Raw genomic sequence first — 24,328 nt, 5'->3', positions numbered from 1 at the left:
CATTCCTATTTCTCCACTGCCTCACCAGCATCTGTTGTTTCTCGACTTTTTAATAATCACCATTCTGACTGACGTGAGATGGTATCTCATTGTGGTTTTAATTTGCATTTCTGTAATGATCAGTGATATTGAGTTTTTTTCATGTTTGTTGGCCACATAAATGTCTTCTTTTGAGAAGTGTTTGTTCATATCCTTTGCCCACTTTTTGATGGGATTGTTGTTTGTTTTTTTTTCTTGTAAAGTTGTTTAAGTCCTTGTAAATTCTGAATATTAGACCTTTGTCAGATGGATAGATTGCAAAAATGTTCTCCCATTCTGTAGGTTGCTTGTTCGTTCTGATGATAGTTTTTTTTTCTGTGCAGAAACTCTTTAGTTTAATTAGATCCCATTTGTCAATTTTAGCTTCTGTTGCAATTGCTTTTAGCGATTTCATCATAAAATCTTTGCCTATGCTTCTGTCTTCAATGGCATTGTCTAGGTTTTCTGCTAGGGTTTTTATGGTTTGGGGCTTTAAGTCTTTAATCCATCTTGAGTTAATTTTTGTATAAGGTGTAAGGAAGGGGTCCAGTTTCGGTTTTCTGCATATGGCTAGCCAGTTTTCCCAGCACCATTTGTTAAATAGGGAATCCTTTCCCCATTTTGCTTGTTTTTGTCAGGTTTGTTGAAGATCAGAGGGTTGTAGATATGTGGTCTTATATCTGAGGTCTATATTCTGTTGCATTGGTCTATGTGCCTGTTTTGGTACCAGTATCCTGCTGTTTTGGTTACTGTAGCCTTGTAGCATAGTTTGAAGTTGGGTAGCATGATGACTCCAGCTTTGTTCTTTTTGCTTAGGATTGTCTTGGCTATGTGGGCTCTTTTTTGGTTTTATATGAATTTTAAAGTGGTTTTTTCCAATTCTGTGAAGAATGCCAATAGTAGCTTGATTGGAATAGCATTGAATCTATAAATTATTTTGGGCATTTTCACAATATTGATTCTTTCTATCCATGAGGATGGAATGTTTTTCCATTTGTTTGTGTCCTCTCTTATTTCCTTGAGCATTGGTTTGTAGTTCTCCTTGAAGAGGTCCTTCACATCCCTTGTTAGCTGTATTCCTAGGTATTTTATTCTCTTTGTGCAATTGTGAATGGGAGTTCATTCATGATTTGGCTCTCTGTTTGTCTATTATTGGTGCATAGGAATGCTTGTAATTTTTGCACATCGATTTTGTATCCCGAGACTTTGCTGAAGTTGCCTATCAGCTTAAGAAACTTTGGGGCTAAGATGATGGAGTTTCTAAATATAGTATCATGTCATCTGCAGACAGAGGCATTTTGACTTAATCTCTTCCTATCTGAATACACTTTATTTCTTTCTTATGCCTGGTTGCCAGAACTTCCAACATTACGTTGAATAGGAGTCATGAGAGAGAGCACCCTTGTCTTGTGCTGGTTTTCAAAGGGGATGCTTCCAGCTTGTGCCCATTCAGTATGATATTGGCTGTGGGTTTGTCATAAATAGCTATTATTATTTTGAGATATGTTCCATCAACATGTAGTTTGAGTTTTTAACGTGAAGGGATGTTGAATTTTGTCAAAGGCCTTTTCTGAATCTATTGAGATAATCAAGTGTTTTTTGTCACTGGTTTTGCTTATGTGATGGATTACATTTATTGATCTGTGAATGCTGAACCAGCCTTGCATCCCAGGGATGAAGCCGACCTGATGGTGGTGGATAAGCTTTTTGATGAGCTGCTGGCATGAGATGGTATCTCACTGTGGTTTTAATTTGCATTTCTGTAATGATGTGCTGAACTGGGTTCAGTTTGCCAGTATTTTATTGAGGATTTTCTCATTGATGGTCATCAGAGATATTGGCCTGAAGTTTTCTTTTTTTGTTGTGTCTCTGCCAGGTTTTGTTATCAAGTTGATGCTAGCCTCATAAAATAAGTTAGGGAGGAGTTCCTCCTTTGCAATTGTTTGGAATCATTTCTGAAGGAATGGCACCAGCTCCTTTTTGGACCTTTGGTAGAATTTGGCCGTGAATCCATCTGGTCCTGGGCTTTTTTTCATTGGTAGGCTATTTATTATGGCCTCAATTTCGGAACTCGTTATTGGTCTATTCAGGGATTCGACTTCTTCCTGGTCTTGGGAGGGTGTATGTGTCCAGGAATTTACCCATTTCTTCCAGATTTTCTAGTTTATTTGTATAGAGGTGTTTATAGTATTCTCTGATGGTAGTTTGTATTTCTATAAGGTCAGTGGTGATATCCCCTTTATCATTTTTTATAGCATCTATTTGATTCTTCTCTCTTTTCTTATTACTCTAGCAAGTGGTCTATTTTATTAATTTTTTCAAAAAAACTGCTCTGGGATTCATTGATTTTTTGAAGGATTTTCGTGTCTCTATATCCTTCAGTTTCACTCTGATCTTAGTTATTTCTTGTCTCCTGCTAGCTTTTGGATTGGTTTGCTCTTGCTTCTCTGGTTACTTTAATTGGATTTTAGGGTGTCAATTTGAGATCTTTCTAGCTTTCTGATGTAGGCATTTAGTGCTATAAATTTTGCTCTTAACACCACTTTAGCTGCATCCCAGAGATTCTGATATGTTGCCTCTTTGTTCTCATTGGTTTCAAAGAACTTCTTGATTTCCACCTTAATTTCATTATTTACCCAGGAGTCATTCAGGAACAGGTTGCTTAATTTCCATGTAGTGGTGTTGTTCTGAGTGAGTTTCTTAATACTGAATTCTAATTTGATTGCCCAGTGGTCTGAAAAACTGTTTGTTATGATTTCAGTTCTTTTTCATTTGCTGAGGAGTGTTTTACTTCCAATTAGGTGGTCGATTTTAGAGTAAGTGCCATGTGGCACTGAGAAGAATGTATATTCTGTTGTTTTGGGGTGGAGAGTTCTGTAGATATCTATTAGGTCCACTTGATCCAGTGCTGAGTTCAAGTCCTGAATATCCTTGTTAATTTTCTGTCTCACTGATCTGTCTAATATTGACAGTGGGGTGTTAATGTCTCCCACTATTATTGTGTGGGAGTCTAAGTCTCTTTGTAGGTCTCTAAGAATTTGTTTTATAAATCTGAATGCTCCTGTATTGGGTGCGTATATATTTAGGATAGGTAGCTCTTCCTGTTGCATTGATCCCTTTACCATTATGTAATGCCCTTCTTTGTCTTTTTTTATTTTTGTTGGTTTATAATCCGTTTTGTCAGAGATGAGGATTGCAAACCCTGCTTTTTTCTGCTTTCCATTTGCTTGGTACATTTTTCTCCATCCCTTTATTTTGAGTCTATGTGTGTCTTTGCACAAGAGATGGGTCTCTTGAATACAGCACACTGATGGGTCTGGATTCTATCCAATTTGCCAGTCTGTGTCTTTTAATTGGGGAATTTAGCCCATTTACATTTAAGGTTAATATTGTTATGTGTGAATTTGATCCTGTCATCATGATGCTAGCTGGTTATTTTGCACACTAATTGATGCCATTTCTTCATAGTGTCATTGTTCTTTATATTTTCATGTGTTTTGTAGTGGTTGGTACTGGTTTTTCCTTTCCACATTTAGTGCTTCCTTCAGGAGCTTTTGCAAGGCAGGCCTGGTGGTGATGAATTCCCTCAGCATTTGCTTGTCTGAAAAGGATTTTATTTCTCCTTGGCTTATGAAGGTTAGTTTGGCCGGATATAAATTCTGGGTTGAAAATTCTTTTCTTTAAGAATGTTGAATATTGGCCCCCACTCTCTTCTGGCTTGTAGGATTTCTGCTGAGAGATCTGCTATTAGTCTGATGCGCTTCCATTTGTAGGTGACCTGGCCTTTCTCTCTGGCTGTCCTTAACATTTTTTCCTTCATTTTGACCTTGGAGAATCTAATGATTATGTTTCTTGGAGGAGTATCTTAGTGGTGTTCTCTGGATTTCTTGAATTTGAATATTGGCCTATCTTGCTAGGTTGGGGAAGTTCTCCTGGATAACATCTTGAAGTGTGTTTTCCAACTTGCTTCCATTCTCCCCATCTCTTTCAGGTGCTCCTATCAGTCATAGGTTTGGTCTTTTTACATAGTCCCATATTTCTCAGAGGTTTCATTCATTCCCTTTCATTCTTTTTTCTCTAATCTTGTCTGCCTGCCTTATTTCAACAAGATGGTTTTCCATCTCTGATATTCTTTCTTATGCTTGATCAATTCAAGCAGCTATTGATACTTGTCTATGATTCATGAAGTTCTCATGCTGCTGCATTTTTCGTCTCCATCAGGTTATTTATGTTCCTCTCTAAACTCATTATTCTAGTTAGCAGCTCCTGTAGCCTTTTATCAAGGTTCTTAGCTTGTTTGCATTGGGTTAGAACATGCTCCTTTACCTCAGTGAAGTTTGTTATTACCCGCCTTCTGAAGCCTACTTCTGTCAGTTTGTCCATCTCGTACTTCATCCAGTTCTGCACTCTTGCTGGAGAAGTGTTGTGATCATTTGGAGGAGAAGAGGCATTCTGGCCTTTCAGGTTTTCAGCATTTGTTCGTTGTTTCTTTCTCATCTTCATGACTTTGTCTAGTTTCAATCTTCGAGGCTGCTTGCATGAGGTTTTTATGGTGACTTTTTTTGTTGATGCTGTTGTTGCTTTCTGTTTGTTTGTTCTTCTTTCAATAGGCAGGTCTCTCTTCCGTAGGGCTGCCACGGTTTGCTGGGGATTCACTTCAGGCCCTATTCATCTGGTTCACTCCCACACCTGGAGATGTCACTCAAGAAGGCTGGAGAACAGCAAAATTGGTGCCTGCTTCTTCCTCTGGGATCTCTGACCTTGAGGGGCGCTAAACTGATGCCAGTAAGAACGCTTCTGTATAGAATGTCTGATAGCCCCTGTTAGGGGGTCTCACCCAGTTGGGTGGCACGGGAAGCAAGACCCATTTAACAAAGCACTTTGGCTGTCCCCTGGTGGAGGGGGTGTGCTGCGTTGGGGGGAAACTTACGCATCTGGGCTGCCCGGATTCCTCAGAGCTAGCAGGAGGAAAGACTAAGTCGGCTGGTCCGCTGAGCCCCTCCCGCTAGGGGCTCAGGCCTAGGGAGATCAGAGTTTTGTCCCTGAGTCCCTGGCTGGAGTTGGAGCTCCTGCAAGGAGGCCCTGCAGCCCCACTGTTGGCTGCCGCCCCTCCCCCAAGGAGTTCGGGATGGCTTAGACCACAGGCAGCGCAGCTGTGGTGTTGGGCGCCCCTCCACTCGGGGAACTAGGCAGGCTGAGGCCAATTCTAGTCCAGAGGCTGATGAGAATCTCTGAGGCTCTGTGGTTGAGACCCAAGGCCCCGATAACATGGGCTCCCACATGGGATCTTCTGATCCGTGGGTTGCGCAGTTCCGTGGAAAAAGCAGGGCTTCCCAGGCTAGGTAGCACGCTCACTCACGGCCTCCTTTGGCTGAGGGCTCCCTTGCCCTGTGTGGCTCTCAGATGGGCTGCAGCACCACACTGCTCTTCTTTCCTCTGGGTTCACGCCAGCCACCTAGTCAGTCCTGGTGTCAGAAACTGGATACCTCGGTTGCCGGAGCAGGATTCACATACTGTTTTGGATCTTTTCCATGGGAGCGTCTGACCACAGCTGCTTCTAGTCAGCCATCTTGGCCCTGCCCCTCAGTCCTGAATTTTATGCTCCTAACTCAACTTCCTTCTGCTCTCCTCTCCCCAAGACCTTTCCAGTAGCCCCTACTCCAAAGCAAATAAACACCAGTAAATCCATTGTCCAAAGTCTCCCGTCCCCTCCTTTTCTCCACTGAGTCCCAACCCCCCTGATAATTCCCCAAACAGGCCTCTGCGTCATTCCTGTGTGTGCGCCAGTGCCCCACAAGCCTGCAGTGGGGGATGCCTGAGCCTTCTCTGTCACTCTCTCTCTCAGGCTGAGACTCCTCCATCCTCAGTGAAAAGCCTTTTTTCTTTTAGGTTCCTGCTATTCACCTATACCACCTCCTCCCTCCACCCCAAATTTTTTTTTTTTTTTTAGATTGAAGGGGTGGCATGTGCAGGTTTCTTATGTGGGCATATAGAGGAATGCTGAGGTTTGGACTTCTAATTATCCCATTGTGCCAGTAGGGAACATAGTACCTGACAGACAGTTTTTCAACCCTTGCCCCACTCCCTGCCTCCTCCTTTTAGAGTCTGCAGTGTCTACTGTTTCCATCTTTGTGTCCATGTATAGCCATTGTTTAGCGTGTAAGTAAGGATATGTGGTATTTGTTTTTCTGTTTCTACGTTAATTTGCTTAGGATAATGGGATCCAGCTGCATCCATGTTGCTGCAAAGGACATGATTTTATTCTTTTCTATGGCTGTGTAGTATTCCATTGAGTATATGTACCACCACATTTTCTTTACAAAGATTGAGACATGAGCTCAGATCCTCTCTACACCTCAGCCCCTCCATCCTGCTGCACCTCATGTTGTGGGTATGCACGAGGCCAGCCGTCAGCAGGCTTCTCAGTACTCTAACCTCCTAATTCCCAGCCCTTCCCTCTTCCTCCACTGCCACCCTCATGCTCATGGAGACTCCTGAGAATTGTCAACACTTGAGACAATCCTCCTTTGAAACTGTAAATTGATTAGAAGTTTTGGCTGTGTGAACTTCATCTCCATTATTTCCACTTCATCTCCATTATTTCCACTGCACCTCCAGGATGCTGACCCCTTTCACTTAATCCAGTCTACGAATCCTCTGCCAGCTTCACCCCCTTGTTTGTCCAGCCACATCCTTATTTCAACCCCTCTGCTGTAGCTCCACCGTCTCCCTCCTTCCCCATTCTTAGCTGCCTGCCTTCCTTCACCTGCTGAGACAGAGCCACCACAGGGACGTCCCTCGCCTCACCTGGCCCCGCAGCCCTGCCTGGGAGAGCTGTGCGCATGCCCTATTTGCACAGGATGCAGCCGGTTCATTTTTCTCTTGCCCAGTTATCCATCTGCATAGATTCTTTGTTGATGTACTGTTTTTAAGTTATATTTCTCTCATTTTTAGAAGTTTTGCTTATCTGCTTATCACTGTTGATTGTGTATGAAATTTGGTGTCTAATAGAAACAAGCTGAATTCTCTCTAAGTCAATTATCAATTCCAAGTGAGAAATGAAGAACATCTGGCAAGCTCAGGGTCCCAGAGTTTCAATTTAACACATTATCATGTTACAGTGTAGCCTTGGACAGGACAGCCACACTTTCTCCGGTTGACTCCACATGTGGAAAATTTAAGTTGGGGACAGAAATTGGGAGGGAGAGCAAGCAAAATGTGTTGCAAAGTTACATACAAATGTGAAGTTGCCAAGCTATCCAAAGCATTGCAATTATTCTGCTGTTGTCGCCCATGGTCCTCTCTGTAGAATCTGAGGAAATGATTAACCTTGAGAACTCTGATAAACTTGCAAAAGATGAAGAAGCTCACAGGTAGATCAAGGCTACATGTATATTTGAAGATAAGTACCACCAGGACTACTGTAATAGAGCAATCAAAAGACACACTGCATCTGCAAGAAGAAAGAACTATCTGATGTGCTTCAAGGGCATTGAAAATATCCAGCTAAAGTATTTCACAAGAGTTCTCTCTCTCTCTCTCTCTCTCCCCCCCACCTTTCCCTCTCCCTCTCCCATCTCTCTTTCTCTCTCTCTAGATTTTTCAGCCAGAAATCACATCTGTTTTGGGCAGGAGCCAGCACTACACACAGTTTCTACACGATGGAATGTCCTTTACACTCCTGATGAAATGGGCACAAAATTTGCCCTCAACGTAGGAGGTTGTGTTTCCTGAATCTAGAAGATGCCAATAGGAGGTATAATTCCCACATGGGTTAGTAAGCAGAAACCAGACTCTTGCATTTTCATGGCCATAGTCCCAGTGATGGGCTGGTCTGCCCATGACCTTGCCCTCTCCAGCAGGGCTTGCTCCAGCTGCACTGCTTTCAGCAATCAATTCTGTCTCTATAGACAGTGAGTTCTTCTCACACTGTGGAAATGCCTCCCTTAGCCTATAAGACAGCAGACACCCATGGGTCATATGAATATGACCTCCTCAATCATTTGTAAATTATAGAACTGGACTTTCTCTAATTCAAAAGGAATTTAGCAAATGACATTGAGGTATTCAAAATATCTCTCAGGGCCTAGAAAGCCAGCAGCTGAGGTTACATAGCCAGGCAAAATTATGCCACAAACTTGCCCTAGGGAGACCTCCCCACTACCATCTCCAATTCCAGACTGTGGACACTGCTAGAAGCCCCTCCCTGAAACAGCTGTCCCAAAGAGTGGTCACCGCCCTTGCTACCATCCTCATCAGTAAGGGGTCCCTGTAGCCCCTGCTTCTTTAGGACACCAGCTCCTAGGCCAAGGCTGCCCAGGTGCTTCTGATGAAGGGAACTGGGTCACTGTGATGGACAAGTTTGGTGTGAACCTGGCCAGGCTATAGTACCCATTTCAGTACCTGCTCAAACACTATCTATAACAGATGTTGCCTTGAAGGTATTTTTACATGTGATTAACATTTACATCAGTAGAGTTTGAGTCAAACAGATCAACCTTAATCATGTGGACAGGCCTCATCCAGCCAGTTGCAGGCCTTCCAAGATGAAGGTTCCCTGAACAGGAAAGAATTCTGCCTCCAGACTGCAAAGTAAAAATTCTGCCTGAGTGTCCAGCCTTCATACTCAAGACGGCAACCTCAGCTCTTACATGAATCTACAGCCAGTGCAATCAGTTGAGCCAATTCCTTAAATTAAATCTCAGTCTCTCTCTCTCTCTCTCTGTCTGTCTTTCTCTCTCTCTCTCTCTCTCTCTCTCTCTCTCTCTCTGTATAACCTGTTGGTTCTGTCTCTCTGAAGAACCTTGACTAATACAATCGCTTACCTGTGCATAGCTGCAAGGAGGGTTGGCTTCCCTTATGTGAGGGAGTCAGCCTCTCACCAAGATTCTGAGGAGAGAAGTGTGCTAGCAGCCAGAGAGAATAGCAAATTATACTACTTTTATTCTCATATATTTTTATATGAAAAAAGCTCAGTCTTTTACTTTGCAAGGTTTGCAGGTACTGCTTTTAACAAAGTTTCTAGAGTGACCAAAAATGAAGGATTGTCATCTTTCTCGAAGCACAGGTGTGCTTCGAGAAATCTCCATGAGGCTGCAGGACTGACTTGCACGGTGGGGAGCATGCACAGGCCAGTAAGCACATGCCGCGTTGGCCCATTGCTCTTTACCAATCGCCAGATTCAGTGACCCTTGTGAAGGAAAATTTGGTTTCTTTATGAAATGACCTTCAAAAGAAAACCAGCTTTTAGACTGTTGATGGGAAAGATGAGGTTTGGTAACTAGATAATTCACAGTTTACAGAAGATTGAAGCTTTAAATAAACTAAAAAAATAGGATTTTGGCATTGACCATGACTTATAGTTCTCCCCTAAACATAGTCACCACATACTCTAGAAAGACAAGAAATAGAATTATTGAACTGGATCAAGAAATCCTTAAGCCAAGGAAAAACCTGCTTATCAAATGAAAGATTAAAACATCAGAGAAACTTGAAAAGGTCATCAGTTGGTGATGTAAGGGAACATGTGACTCCCAACCGAAGTGTGATTCTGACAAAAGTCAACCATTTGTTATGAAATGTGGGATGGACAAGTGTTCCAGTGCATTATAATCAGAGCTATACAACAGACATAGTGCTATGGGCTTCACTTGGATTTGCCCACATAAGCCTCCCAACAGACATGGGGCAAATATTACTGTCATCATCATCATCATCATCATCATCATCATCATCATCATCATCATCACCATTTCTGATAAGGGATCTGAGGCTCAGAGAAATTAAGTCAATTTCCTAAGATCATTATGCTAATCAATGGTAGAGCCTAGATTTAAACTCAGCCAGTCTACACGCTGACCACCACACTGTACAATCTCTCAAAGTATCTCTGGAGAATGTCTATTGCAGCCAGCTTTCTGGCTCATTTTGTGTGTTCGTTTGTCTCATTAAATGTAATTGTGTAATGACTACTATCTAAGTCAACTTTGGTGTCAACTATTTAAGTTTTGATCTCAAGTTATCTGAAGTTTATGCAACACTTCTCAAGGTATGCAAAAATGACACTTCACAACTGTGAATGCATCTTGACACTCTGAAATCAAAGATGTCTGCCATCATAGGGTATGTCCTTATACAGATATGTGTAGCTATGCCTCCACTACATGGATAGATAGATAGAAAGGTAGGAAAGTAGGTGTAGGTAGATAAGTAACCTCCCAACATTATTTTTAAAACTCCATCCAGGTTAGAAGGTGACCTTTATCTATGGAAAAACTTTATCTTTGTCCTGAGAGGGACCATTTTTATAAGCAATTTTGCCTATACAGGTATAAGCTTGTCTCTAACTTTGTTTTGTTTTGTTTTGCTTTTTGGAGAGGGGATCTCACTCTGTCATCCAGACTGGAGCACAGTGGCATGATGACGGCTCACTGCAGCCTCGACTTCCCAAGCCCAAGTGATCCTCTTGTCTCAACCTCCTAGGTAGCTGGGACTACAGGCTCACTCCACCACACCTGGCTACTTTTTAATTTTTTGTAGATATGGGGTCTCATTATGTTACCCAGGCTAGTCTCAAACTCCTAAGCTCCAAAAATCCTCCTGCCTTTACCTCCCAAAATGCTGGGATTACAGGCGTGAGCCACCATGACTGGCCTTGTCTTGAACTTTAGTGAAATTATCCAAATGCAGATGCTTCTATATTCACTTCATTATGATTAAATACAGGAAAAGTTCCCTCTATTATGGGTGGAATGTGTCTCTATAGGGATAATTATGAGGTAAGGGATTTGTGGTTCTCAAATTTGGGGTTCCCACTAACAGGCTTGCAATCATAAAATTTGGGGTCCTACTGTTCTGTGGAGAGGAAAGACATGAATGAGGAGCCACACAGCCCATCCCTGCCACCCTCTAACTGCCCTGTCCCCCCAGGAGATGCAAGTCAGTAACATAACAAGAGGATAGTGAGGAAAAGGGGAACTTGGTAGGCGAAGACTCTGCAGGGTGCAGGCAATGCCTATGAGGCTAGCGAGGTGTAAGCTGTTTCCTGTTCTGGATTCTAATTCTGCTCTCACCTCCTGGCCTCCACACCAGCTTTATGTTCATTTGCTCTGTTTTGTGAGGTAGGGGATAGAGTTGTTTCAACATTTGAGTTGAGGATGAAATTCACAATACCAAGCAAAGTCAGTGACATTGTGCATGGCCAGAGATGGCAAATAGCAGAAGCCACTTGAAGCAAGAGGAAACAAGCAAAAACCAGGGTTGGTGGGGGTAGGGGGGAGGCAGACTAAGAAGAAACCAGGATCTTCAGAGGCACCCTTAGGGTCTCAAACTCTAAGACAGGGTCTCACTCTGTTGCCCAGACTGGAGTGCAGTGGCTGTATTGTACCTCACTGCAGCCTTGAACTCCTGGGCTCAAGGGATCCTCCTGCCACAACCTCTTGAGCAGCTGGGACCACAGGCACCCACCACCATTCCCTGGCTTATTTTTTTATTTTTTTTTGTGGAGATGGAGTCTCCCTATGTCGACCAGGCTGGTCTCAAACTCCTGGCCTCAAGGGATCCTCCCACCTTAGCCTCCTGAGTAGCTGGGATTACAGGTATGAGCCACCATGCCTGGCTAATCTTTCTAATTTGTTTTATAGAGACAGGGTCTCATTATGTTGCCCAGGCTGGAGGGACACTCTTTGGTAAAGGGACTGATTCACCACAAATCATGGAAGATAAAGGCTCATTATTTTGATTAGATATTCAAGAGGGAGGTGACTCCCAAGGGCTGGAGAGTTCAAGGACAGAGACTCTAAGGTACACGTAAAGGATGAGTTTTTAGGGAGAAAGCTAATAATTGTAGTAATTAAAAGTTGACAACCAACTCTTGAGAATAAAAATGGTAAGACTTAACATATTTTCAGATGTGCAAATGGGAAATGAGCTTTTTAGAATTAAATTTTCTCTAAAGCAATGATACTATACCAAAACTCACTGCAAGAACAAAATTCCCCTAAGTTATTGCTTTATTAAAGTTCAGTGTATACCCCTGAGGAAATCTACAATGGGATTATGGCTAAAATACCCATTTAGCCCTCGTTTTCATTTCACATTAATGAGTAAGGCTATGAGATATATACTGTATAACTTGAAAAGATTTTGACTAGTCATTCTCAATTGTTTTAGTAACATGTCAAGACACTATATGCAAATAAGAAATTGATTGACTTTTTGTCTAATCTCCTCTTAACCCAGAATCACCCAAGGCCTTTGACTTGGAGAGGATGAGTTAAATAGTGGGTAATTCACCCAATGTCCTTTTAAAGTGTGAAGCACAGTGGTTTCTAAAGCACAAAAAAGGGGGGGCGGAGGGAGAAAAGAAAAACAGAGGAAACTGCATTTTCAGAGGGCAACATGTATACCGCATTGTTACTATGCAATCTTTAGGAAAGCTTTACATGTGATAGATCTTCATTTGGAAAGGTCTTTGAAATGAGGACATGAAAAGCTATTGAAGAGTCAGTGATTTCAGATTTCAAATTTAAGAAGACAGCTACACAGTTTTTCACATTTTCTGCTGAACACTTCACATCGTCTCCAAGACTCCTGGTCTCCTTGTTTCTCTGGTTTGACCCCTGCCCTGTTTAAGGCACTCGTAGTCAAGAAAGCTTTGCCCAAGCTCTGGCTTAAAATTTCTCTACAAACTGAGCTCCTCAGAGCACCAAGTCCTCTTCCTCCATGTCAATATTCCCTAATATCCCACTTCCTCAATGTGGCAGCCAAGATTGGAGACAGGAGCAGGGGCTGCCCCCAGACAACATCGTGTAGCAAGGGTGTCTAAATGGCTTCCATTTGCCACCTCCTGCACTACCCCAGGACATATGCACTGATTGTGAATTAGTATCCATAATGACTTAACTTCAGCTCCTACTTACTTGCTGAGAGCTCTCAGTAGGACTGCCTGCACCCACTGTGAGCTACCAGAGGTCTTTATATGGCTTTTTGCATAAGAGGGCTTAAGGTAGCTTTAACATGATTCCTTTTAACACTTAGATACTGAAAAACAAATAGGGATAGATATCACCTACAAGGTCATCCTCATGAGTGTACTTTGAGGTTTTTAAACCTATTATTCCTTTAATAAACAAATATTTTACGCACACTTCCTCTCACCTCCCCTGGTTAGAAATCACTGTATATTATTGGAATACTATAGTCTTGAAAACTAAAAGGCAACCTAAAAGCATCCAAATGACTTATCCACCACCATTCATGTCTTGGCTGCCTGCCTCCCACCGTCTCTTGGAATGCTGGTTTCCACTCTGCTTCCTGTTAGCCTCTCCAGAGGAATGGGGAAGAAAGCTGCTTACATAGTAAGGTAAAGGCAAAGGGCAGCCCATGTGGAAGACCCCTCTCCTTCACACTGTGCTCTCCGTATCCAGTGTGGAGCGGCTTCACAGACTTAATTGGCAATGTTCACTGTATCTTCTGAGTGGCCACGAAAAACAATGTTATACCATATGTATGAATAAACGCTACCAAAGGAAGCATTTACATTTTATCTATACTGAGCAAGTTAGGGAGAAGGAAAAATATCGATGGATTTGGAATGAGAGAACAGACCCTTTCATCTTAAAAAGAGGTATTAGTGGCCTATAATATCAAAATATAGAACTAATTTTTACACAAAAAATGTCCATCTGTGAACAAACAATTTAAACCTCTCAAAAAGCTAAGAAAGACTTCCTGTTTCCTTAAACAGGAAGGATTTTTGAATCCATTATAATGGGTGCATTTCAAAACCCAATAAGCAATTAGATGGCACTATTTTCTAGATGAGCATTTTCCAGTACAAACATAATACAAACCACATGTATAATGAAATTTTCCAGTAGCCACATTTTAAAAAGCAAAAAGAAGCAGGTAAAACTATTTTTAATAATTTAAGTTATCAATATAACCAAAACATCATTTCAATATGTAATCAATATACAAAGTATTAGTAAGACATTTTGCTTTTCTCATACTAAACCTTGAAATTGGTACATACTTTACATTTGCAGCACATCTCAATGTGACCTTAATGGACCAGCCAAGGTCCCAGTACCCAGTAGCCACATGTAGCCAGAGGCTACCTATTAGACAGTACAATTTAAGGTGATGAAAACAGTAAGATAATATAGACTTCATAAAAATGCTCAATTCTTAGCTACGACTGTTAGCTACCTTAATTACACAAATATGTTGCTTTTGTTTAAAACAGACAGAAATAATGTTTCCTGAAATGGCCATTTTCCAAACTATAACATGCATTTGCATTGAGAATATTCAGCCTATCAGATTAATAAATGTGTAGTTTGTCCAACATAAGCATAACTTTTTAAGATGTTTTAAACGGATAAGAAACTGGAAAGCAAAAATATTGTTGAACATAAACAGAACTCGTAAGATGTGTTAAGCACAAGATTAGCAGTTAATCAGTAGACCATGTATGCTAAACACAGACAGAAGGAAGGATAAAAATATATCTAATAATCATGAGGCACCACTTGGGTACTAAATAGTCATAATATAAAAAGTGTAGAAGAGACACTAGGTATTTGGGATATGCTAAAGATACACGAGTACTTAATATTCATGAGTCTTCATTTGGCCACCCACGAGTGACACCCATTCGGGTCTCAGGTGATCTGACATTGAGTGCCCCAAGATTCAGAGAGGAATCTTTTCCTCTTACTGCACCTCACCCAAGTGTGTTAACTGGCCCTTCTCTTCTCCTTTGCTTCTCACTGTGTGATTTCAGTTGAGTTAAAAATATGATTCGAGCATTTTAAGTGGGTCCATGAGCCCATCTGTTCTGTGTGTAGAACAGAACAACCTGCCTGGTAGTGTACCTGAGCGATTTTCCACACACCACAAGTTATGCTTACTCAGCCACCAAGGGATGGGAACGAACACCACCACTTCTGATGTCTGCTACACACAGACCCCAACTTAAAATGATCTCACTTTACAGTGGTGCAAAAGCGATACACATTAAGTAGAGTACCCATACAACCATTCTATTTTTCACTTTCAATACAGCATTCGATAAATTACATGAGCTATTTAACACTTTATCATGAAATAGGCTTTGCATTAGATGATTTTGCCCAGTGTGAGCTAATGTAAGTGTTCTGAGCACATAAGGTAGGCTAGGATAAGTTATGATGCTCAGTAGGTTAGGTGTGTTAAGTGTATTTTCGACCTATGATAATGTAGGATGGATTTATTGTGATGTAACTTAACCATAAGTTGAGGAGCATCTGTACTAAGGTAGTAAGAAAACAGCTGAAATGAATTTGAAATTATGGTATCACTGCCACTTTTTCAAGGAATAAATCAGTCTTCTTCCTGAAGTACTCTAAAGCAGATAAAATACTGTTGGCATTAAATAAGTCAGAAAGATTTATAACAATTTGAAAGCCTACATACAAATAAATCCCAGCCAAAATTCCATAAGAAATCAATGACAGCATTTTTTTTTTTTTTTTTTTGAGATGGAGTTTCCCTCTTTCACCCAGGCTGGAGTGCAATGGCGTGATCTTGCCTCACCGCAACCTCCGCCTCCTGGGTTCAAGCGATTCTCCTGCCTCAGCCTCCCAAGTAGCTAGGATTACAGGTGCCCACCACCAAACCCAGCTAATTTTTGTATTTCTAGTAGAGATGGGGTTTCACCATGTTGCCAGGCTGGTCTCGAACTCCTGACCTCAAGTGATCCACCGGCCTCAGCCTCCCAAAGTGCTGGGATTGCAGGCATAAACCACCATACCTGGCCCAGTGACAGCCTTATATAAAAAATAAGTGTTGTGTCTTCTCGTATTTTCCCTTTTTCTTCCTAAACCCCTGCCTGGTTGAATGTGTGTGGTGCCTGAGTCCATGAGGGTGGTGTAGTGTTGGCTTACCTTCCCAGCAAGCTGTGGGACCCTGAATGAGATTCTTACCCCTCCCACGCCTCAGTTCTCAGGTGTGAAACTATAGTAACTACTTCATAAGATTGTTGTAAAGATTAAGTAATAGAAAGTTCTGGTATTTTAGTAAGCTCGTTCATCTATAAGAGCACAATTTAAAAATTAACATGTTATCTCCATTTATTGAGGTTTTCTTTAATGTATGTCAATAAGGTTTAAATTCTTATCATAAATAAGCAATTAATGAATCAACACTAAATGTATTCTTCAGTATACCAGTTAGAACAGCACAAATTCAAGAAGAGATATGTGGCCAGGTACGGTGGCTCACACCTGTAATCCCAGCACTTTGGGAGGCCAACGGGGGCAGATCACTTGAGGTCAGGAGTTTGAGATGAGCCTGGCCAACATGGTGAAACCCCATCTCTACCAAAAATATAAAAAAATTAGCCAGGTGGTGGTATGTGCCTGTAATCCCAGCCACTCGGGAGGCTGAGGCAGGAGAATCACTTGAACTCGGGAGGCAGAGGTTGTAGTGAGCCAAGATTTCGCTATTGTACTCCAGCCTGGGTGACAGAACAAGACTCTGTCTCAAAACAAATAATAATGAATTTTTTTAAAAAGAAGAGATATGTGGCTGTACCAAGTTTAGGGAAGACAAAGAAACCAGAATTCATACACTGGTGGTTTAAGTATAAATTGGTACATTCATTTTGGAAAACAATTTGGCAGTATTTTGGAAGTTAAACATAAACACAACCTACAATTCAGCAGTTCCATTTCTAAGTTTGTACCCTAGAGTAATGGTTGTCAAAGTGTGTTCTACAAAACTCTGGGGGTCCCTAGAGATATTTTTTGAGAGGTCTACCAGGTCAAAACTATTTTCATGATAATACTAGTACATTATTTGCTTTTTACATGGTGCTGACATTTGCACTGATGGTGCAAAAGCCATGGTGGGTAAAACTGCTGGTGCTTAGCATGACCCAAGGCCATGGCACCAAACCACACTAGCAGTCATGTGGCCACCACCACCAAGCATTTGCAGCTAAAAAATAAACACCCAGTTTCACTTAACCATTTCACCCCAGTGAAATTGAAATTGAATTGATTTTACAAAATCTAGGGCCTGATTACATGTCTTTTTAATATTCTGTGTGACTAAATAGGAAGTACAGGGCACCTGTGTTTGCACAGTGATTATATTGAGGAAAATTCTGTGAGCAACTCTTTGAGCTGTGAACTGAACTAGGCTTTTTTTTTTTAAACTAACAGTTTTTTCATTTTTTCATTTTAATCGAAAGAATGACTGGCATCTTTTTAAAAACCACCCAGCGAGCTCATCCCTTTAAAAAAAAAAAAAATGGTGGCCAGGCACAGTGGCTCATGCCTGAAATCCCAGCATTTTGGGAGGAGGCCGAGACAGGCGGATCACCTGAGATCAAGAGTTCGAGATCAGCCTGATCAACATGGTGAAACCCCGTCTCTATTAAAACACAAAAATTAGCTGGGCATGGTGGCGTGCACCTGTAATGCCAGCTACTCAGGAGGCTGAGGCAGAAGAATTGCTTGAACCTGGGAGGCAGAGGTTGCAGTGAGCTGAGATCACGCCATTACACTCCAGCCTAGGCGAGAAGAGCAAAACTCTGTCTAAAAACAAAAACAAACAAACAACAACAAAAAAAAAAACTGTCATATTTGTTGTAAATAATAAAAAAATTTGAGCTTTTTTTTCTGGTTACCAACATGCAGAATTTGAGCTTTCAAGCAAAAATTAGAATTTTAGAAAGCTTGCAACTGCTGCTATGAAGGCTTCAAAATTCCCAAAGACTTAAAAGAGTTCTCTAATGAGATTGGAGGTGATGTTAATCAATGTAATATATTTTTGCATTGCTAAGGAAATGTGTCAACATTTAGAAGGCCCACATAACTCAGTGAGCTATCATTTTTCAAATGACCAGTGCATGAAAATCATGCTTGAGTATGAGATCCACTCAAAGAGCTATGGATTTTAATGTAACAGAATGCAAAACATTTATTGAAATGTTTCAGATTCTTCATTAGAATGAACCTTTAGGAAACTATCTCTTAACTAGTTTTGATGTAGTTTCAAAGAATATCCACAATTCTCTAAAAAGGTTATTAAGATGTTTCTCTCTTTCCAACTATATATCTGCATGAAGCTGGATTTTCTTCATATATGTCAGCCAAAACAACCAATTGCAGCAGACCCAATGCAGAAGTGGATATGAGAATCTGGCCATCTTCTATTAAGACAGACATTCAAAAGATTTGCTAAAATATAACACAATAGCACTCTTCTCATTTTTTGTTTTGAGAAATATCTCTTCATTAAAATGTTATTTCTGATCACATGCAATTATTGTTTGTAATGAATTAATGAATATTTTAACAATCATTCAGTGTTAGTTTTCCATACAGCAAGTGTTGACAGACGTAACCCATATAAACAAAAGTCCTTTTGTCAATAATTTTAAAGAGCATCAAAGAGTCCTGGGAGGCGAGGTGTGGCAGCTCATACCTATAATCTCAGCAGTTTGCTAGGCCTAGGCAGGCAGATCACTTGAACCCCGGAGCCTGAGACAAGCCTGGGCAACATGGTGATAACCTGTCTTTACAAAAAATAAAAAAATTAGCCAGGCATGGTGGCAGCTATAGTCCCAGCTACTCAGGAGGCTTAGGTGGGAGAATCCCTTGAGCCACAGAGGTGAAGGTTGCAGAGTGCCGAAATCGAGCCACTGCACTCCAGCCTGGATGCAGAGCAAGACTCTGTCTCAATAATAATAATAATAATAATAATAATAATAATAATAATAATAAGGTCCTGAGAACAAAAAGTTTAAGAACTGCTTCCCTCTGCACAGGAGTTCTGCAAGTGTGGCCAGACCTACACTGGTTGGAGGAACAAGAAAATAGAGCTAAACCCAATAACTAGCAATAGGAGAACAGATGACTAAATGCTGGCATACTCATTCCATAGATGAGGTTAAAAAAAAGGAAGGAACTCAGGTATACTCATCAACATGGATAGACTTTTGGAAGATAATATTGATATTTTGGAAAACAGGTTGCAGAAAAATACTTAGTGTGATTCTATTTACATAAATTTAAAAGTATGTAAAATTGAATAATATATTAATTAATAACAGACCTGAAGTAAACCATAAAGAAAAGCAAAGCCCAGGTGCGGTGGCTCACGCCTGTAATCCCAACACTTCGGGAGGCCGAGGCGGGTGGATCACGAGGTCAGGAGATCGAGACCATCCTGGCCAACACAGCGAAACCCCATGTCTACTAAAAATACAAAAAATGAGCTGGCCGTGGTGGCACGCTCCTGTAGTCCCAGCTACTCGGGACGCTGACGCAGAAGAATCGCTTGAACCCAAGAGGCAGAGGTTGCAGTGAGCTGAGATGGCGCCACTGCACTCCAGCCTGGCAACAGACAGTGGTTACTGGAAAGATGGGGGAGGGGCAGGGATTACAGAGGGGCCAGGGAGCCTGGGAGGGCCTAACATGAGCTTTTCCTTAAACAGGCGGGGATGGAGGGAAGTGTCCAGGTGTTCATTTGGTGATGATGAGGACTACAGTATTATGTATATCTTTATATATGCAAATGTGTTTTAGTAGGTATTCAATATTTGATAAACAAAAATGTTTAAGGTTCAAAAGCAAAGAGAGACACAGAGAGACACAGACCTCATGCTAGTGAAGGGATTGTGTTGGCTCCTAGCACTTTGGCTACATCATTAGCAAGGCAGAAAACACTAGTGACTTCTGCTTGGCTCCCTTGACAGCAGACATCCTGGCCTCTTGTTTTGCTGACGAAGTGAGAGGGGTCGGGTCGTGCTCCATGAATGAGGTTGAACCCGCGGAGAGGAAACGCAAACCCATCTGACTGATTACCCCGCACGCTGTGCGCAAGCGCCTGTGGGGGCTCCTGCCCTCGGTCGGCTCTGTGCGTTTGAGAAAACAAATATTAGAACAGTCGTAAACACTATCGGTCTCTTCCGACAGAGAAGGCGATCCCATGGGTGCTGCAGAAGGAGGGGCAGAGCCAAGGTGCGCCCTACAGACCGCCCTGCCGCGTCGGAGACGCGCGCAGTAAGGATGGACTGAGGCAGGCTCAGCCTCGGGGGTCCGCCACGGCTGCGGCAGTTTGTGCAGAATCCGAAATAAAATGGTTGCCTTGCAGCTTTCATTTGTGTTAAGGCCACAACAGTTTCTGGGCTGAAAACCTTTTCCACAAACTCATCAAAGGACCCTTCCCCGCACATCCTACCAGGCAAATTTTCGGGACTTCTGGGCTCGGGGCCACACCAGCAAGGCGCTTGCCGTCCTCCCTCTCTCTCTCATCAAGGCAGGGGGAAGGAAAGGAGACCCTCAGAGAAGACGAGGCCAAAGGCTGATCTGGGAAGGCTAGGGTAGCCCCCAACTGCCTAGGCGGCAGCGCAGCCGCTGGGGACGCAGCTCCCACCCGGCCTCCCCTCCGCAGAGCTGGGACCGTCCCCCCACCCCCCATCCTCGCTCTGTGGGCGCCGCCTGCACTCTCTGCAGCGCGAGGCTCTGCACGGTGTGGGGCTGGGACCTTTAGCTCCCCTTGGCTGGCTCTCTCCTCCTTTGTCATTTGCCTTTGTTTGCTGTGTATGTCTGGTTCAAAGGGCACGCCTACCGAGCTGGATAGAGTAAAGGAAGAATCAGAAAGAGAAAGCGCTCAGCGCGTGTTGCTTAGCAGCACAGACTCAAAACAGGACAAAGCAATTAGAGAAAATTATCACCGGCGGAAGGGGCGGATCGGTCCCCTGAGATCTTCAGATCATCCAGACAGATTACCCATTGGAAATGGGCTAGAGACACACAGAAAGGGGCGGGAATGAAACGGCTGCTGGAAACACGGCCCTGGATTCTGGGGCTGTATGAAAAAAGAACATAGCTTTATCTCCCGGTGAAACTCAGATTTTCCGCCCAGGACGCTCACATTTTTTCTGCGCTGGAAGTGCCAGCTGGTATTGATGATGTTGTCTGTTTGGTTATACTTCAATCCAAAAACTGGCGGGGACATTAGGCACTAATGGATGGGATATATTTAAAACATCTACAGCTTATGATGTGCTGAGCTCTATCCTAAGGCCATATCTCACACATTCCTAAAACAGCCTACCAGTTAGGTACTCTTGTTATCACCATTTTACGGAAACAGAAACAGTGGCACAGAGAGGTCAAGTTGCTTGTCTAAGGCCTCAGAGCTGGTGAGCGAGGGGCAGAGCCAGGACTTGTGCCCATGCCCTCTGTTTCCCTAGCCCAGCCTCTGACCACACCACAGAGTGTGGTGATGCAGGTGAGGGGGAGGGCGGGAAGATGGTCCTCTCTCGGCAAATGCTGGCCACCTGCAGGGCTGTGAGTCACAGGACTTTAGGGATATTAAGCTGTCTGAAGAGGCCCAGGAGCTCAGGGCTCACTTTTGTGCATGCTCCTGAGGGTTTCTGAGTGGGTACAGTGAGGAATCCCTCACACAAAGCAAGTGAAGCAGATCTAGCTGAGCCTCCCTCCCTTGGCTACCCAGAAAGACCCTGGTCCTGAGCATGCAGAATGTTTTGCATTCCAGCTGCTGTGACCTGGGGAGGACCGCTGGCCCCATCCTGGCCTTTTGAGCACAGCCATCCCACTCACTCAGATCCCACAGCAGCCACCAGGGCCCATGCCCCACCCCAGGTGTCCCCTTTCTCCTCCCTAATTCTCAGTCTCTTGGCCTCAAAAGCTGAATTTCCTGGACATGTTTCCCTAACACTTTAAAGACCCATTTAGATACCATTTCCTGGCTTTATGATTTCTGTTATCCCCTATGCCCACTCCCCTGCAAAGACACACACACCAGCTTTACCTAATCCCTTGATTATTGTGGCATCTTGTCCACATCCCAGCCCTCCCCACCACTGCCCTGGGGTCATCTGTGCTCACTAAAGGAGTGAATGAGACAACCTCAAAGATACCAGAGATGCCCCATAAACACTCTACAGCACTGAGGATGGGTGTGGTGGGCTGTATTTTATTTTGTTGTTAGAAATTATTTCATGTGCTGACTCATAATTTGTCTCTGTGAGTTGTTTGCTTATGAAGTAGAGCATTAGCTAAGAATCTCAAGCCAGAACAAGTGATTCGACCAAGAACCTGCCATCTTTACCTCCGCCTTCGTCTGTCCTCATGTCTTTCACAGGAAAATCTGATGGGAACGGGAACATGACTCAGCCAGACCATCTCTTACATTGGTTTGCCCCAGTTTTCTATCTGTGCTGCTCACAATTTTTCTTCCTCTACTGTAAAGATTGACTTAACAATTCAAATGATGTTTATCTTCAATGTACCTTTGAAAATTGTAAGAAAGTGCTGCTTTCCACTCAGCTTTCAACTTGTCCGGATGTGCACATAAAAGCAAGAAAGCAAGAGCACAGAGTGTCATGCCATTGTCTCTCTCACTGAAAGGAATTGCAGAGGCTTCACTTGTGGGTCAAAGTTCCAGAACAAAACAAACCTGCTATTGGAAATGACATTTCACAATGTCCACCCACAAATCAGTGACCAAAACAAGGCCACGATATTCACTTCCAGAAACCCATTTGCATTAATGGAAATTTTAAAAAGAATTCTTTTGTGTTTTTTCACCTAAATTAGCATAGCAATGGTAATTGCCGAGGGGTATTCAAAAAGCGGATATTGGCAGGTAACTTGGAAAACAACCACTCCTTTTGAAAATTTAGGGCAAGAGGAAAGTATGGACAATTACAGGCCGGTGAGTGCTTCAAGGCAATGGCTCCCAAACTGGATTGTAATTTGAATTGTACAGCACAATTTTGGAGTGCCTTCTCATCCTGGGAAGCCTCTCTCTTGTAGGGAGATGACCCAACAGAATTTGTTCCTGGTTACTGGCATAAGTGAGCACTGACTATGCATCAGGACCTGTAATAAGCGCCTAACTAAAATACACGATCTCATTTCATCTTCCTATCAAAGCTGCCAAATAGGCACTATTAACACCATTTTATAGATGGAAAAACTGAACCTCCAAAAAGGGTTTGGCAGTATGAACCACGGCTCCAAGGTAAATCACCACCCTTTATCAGGAGGCATCCCACCAGACCCTGGCACTGCCTCCTAGGCCCTCCTTGCATGCACTCTTGAAGAAATCAAGCAACTCATTCCCTACCTCTTGACTACTTTTTTAAAAGGCTGATTTAACCCCAAAGTGCCTCTTACTTTTCGTCGCTCAACCTCCCTGCTATGCCATAGCTGAATTTGTGCATTCTTCTCCAGAGCCCAAGGGCCTTGGGGCACCGAAAGAGCTCAGCTCAGCCTCCGCTCACTATCACCCAGGAGCCCATGTGCCTGCAAGGACTACCTCCATTGGGACCTTTCTGTGGTTCTGCAAGCGACGTGCCCAGAATCCTGGAATCCGTCCTCCCTTCACTGAAACCTCAGGAGGCGGCCGTTCTTTCCTTGGCCTTTCTTTTTTTAAGGCTTTTCTCTGATCTCAAAATTAATTAATTCTCACTGACAAAAATTGCAAAATACAGAAATGTATAGACAGGAAATTAAAATCAGTCCTGATCCAACCTGCCAGAGACCAATGTTGTTGAACACGCTTACCAAGGCCTCGCCAGGGCCTGTTTACTGTCCACTGCACGTGCACATTGTTCACACACACATTGAGCATCTACTGCTTACCAGGCACCGCGTGAGGAGCCGGGTGCAGGGAAGTGACTCTGGCCTCCTCTGATTTGCCGTGGGGAGGCCACAAGGCAAGCAAAGAGCCACAATAAAAACCTCATAAACAGTCATCAAGTTACTGAAGGAAGGGCGTGAGAGATTGCTGTGAACAAGAAGAACGAGGGAATACCAGTTAGATGCGGGTCAGAGAAGGCCTCTGGGAGGAGGAAGCAGACTCCGAGGCGTCCAGCGCTGAGGTCAGGGTGTCTGGCAGCTGACTCCAGGGGAGACGTGAGAGGCGCGGGCCACAGCGTGGAAGGAAGCTCTTCAGCCTTGAAGAAAGCGCCGGGGCCAGGTCCGCCAGCCCAAAGTCTGTGCTCCTCAGCCGAGGAGGCTTCCTGGGGGAGGACAGGCAGGGAGTGGCCCGCACGGAGCCCAGATTCAGAAGGTTCCTGGCCAGTGTGAGGAACAGGAAAGAAACCCAGCAGGAGGAAGGGGTGGGTGTGGCCACAAAGAGGCCATATCCCAGATATATTTTGCAAGTAAAATTTCACGGAATGTAGATGTTTATAAAGAGGGAAACATGAGCTCCAACACTTGTTCAGCCTTGGTTTAAATCGAGCTTGTCCAACTCTCGGCCTGAGGGCCACTTGTGG

The 24,328-nt window shown here is 43.1% G+C and overlaps 1 long non-coding RNA gene across 1 annotated transcript in view; it reads right to left on the bottom strand.

The window, feature by feature from the left end:
• The window catches only part of LOC129524170 (uncharacterized), a 163,543-nt gene extending 139,424 nt beyond the window's left edge, over positions 1–24,119 (bottom strand). The window contains exon 1 of the long non-coding RNA XR_008667875.2: positions 23,863–24,119. This is a non-coding gene — a long non-coding RNA (uncharacterized lncRNA). The remainder of the gene's footprint in view (positions 1–23,862) is intronic.
• Between the last annotated feature and the right edge of the window lie 209 nt (positions 24,120–24,328).

This window comes from Gorilla gorilla, chromosome 7 (genome assembly GCF_029281585.2).
Source record: "Gorilla gorilla gorilla isolate KB3781 chromosome 7, NHGRI_mGorGor1-v2.1_pri, whole genome shotgun sequence".
In the NCBI taxonomy this organism is placed as follows: domain Eukaryota; kingdom Metazoa; phylum Chordata; class Mammalia; order Primates; family Hominidae; genus Gorilla; species Gorilla gorilla.
Note: the sequence above shows the minus strand (reverse complement) of the source record. Positions and strands in the feature narration are given on the sequence as shown.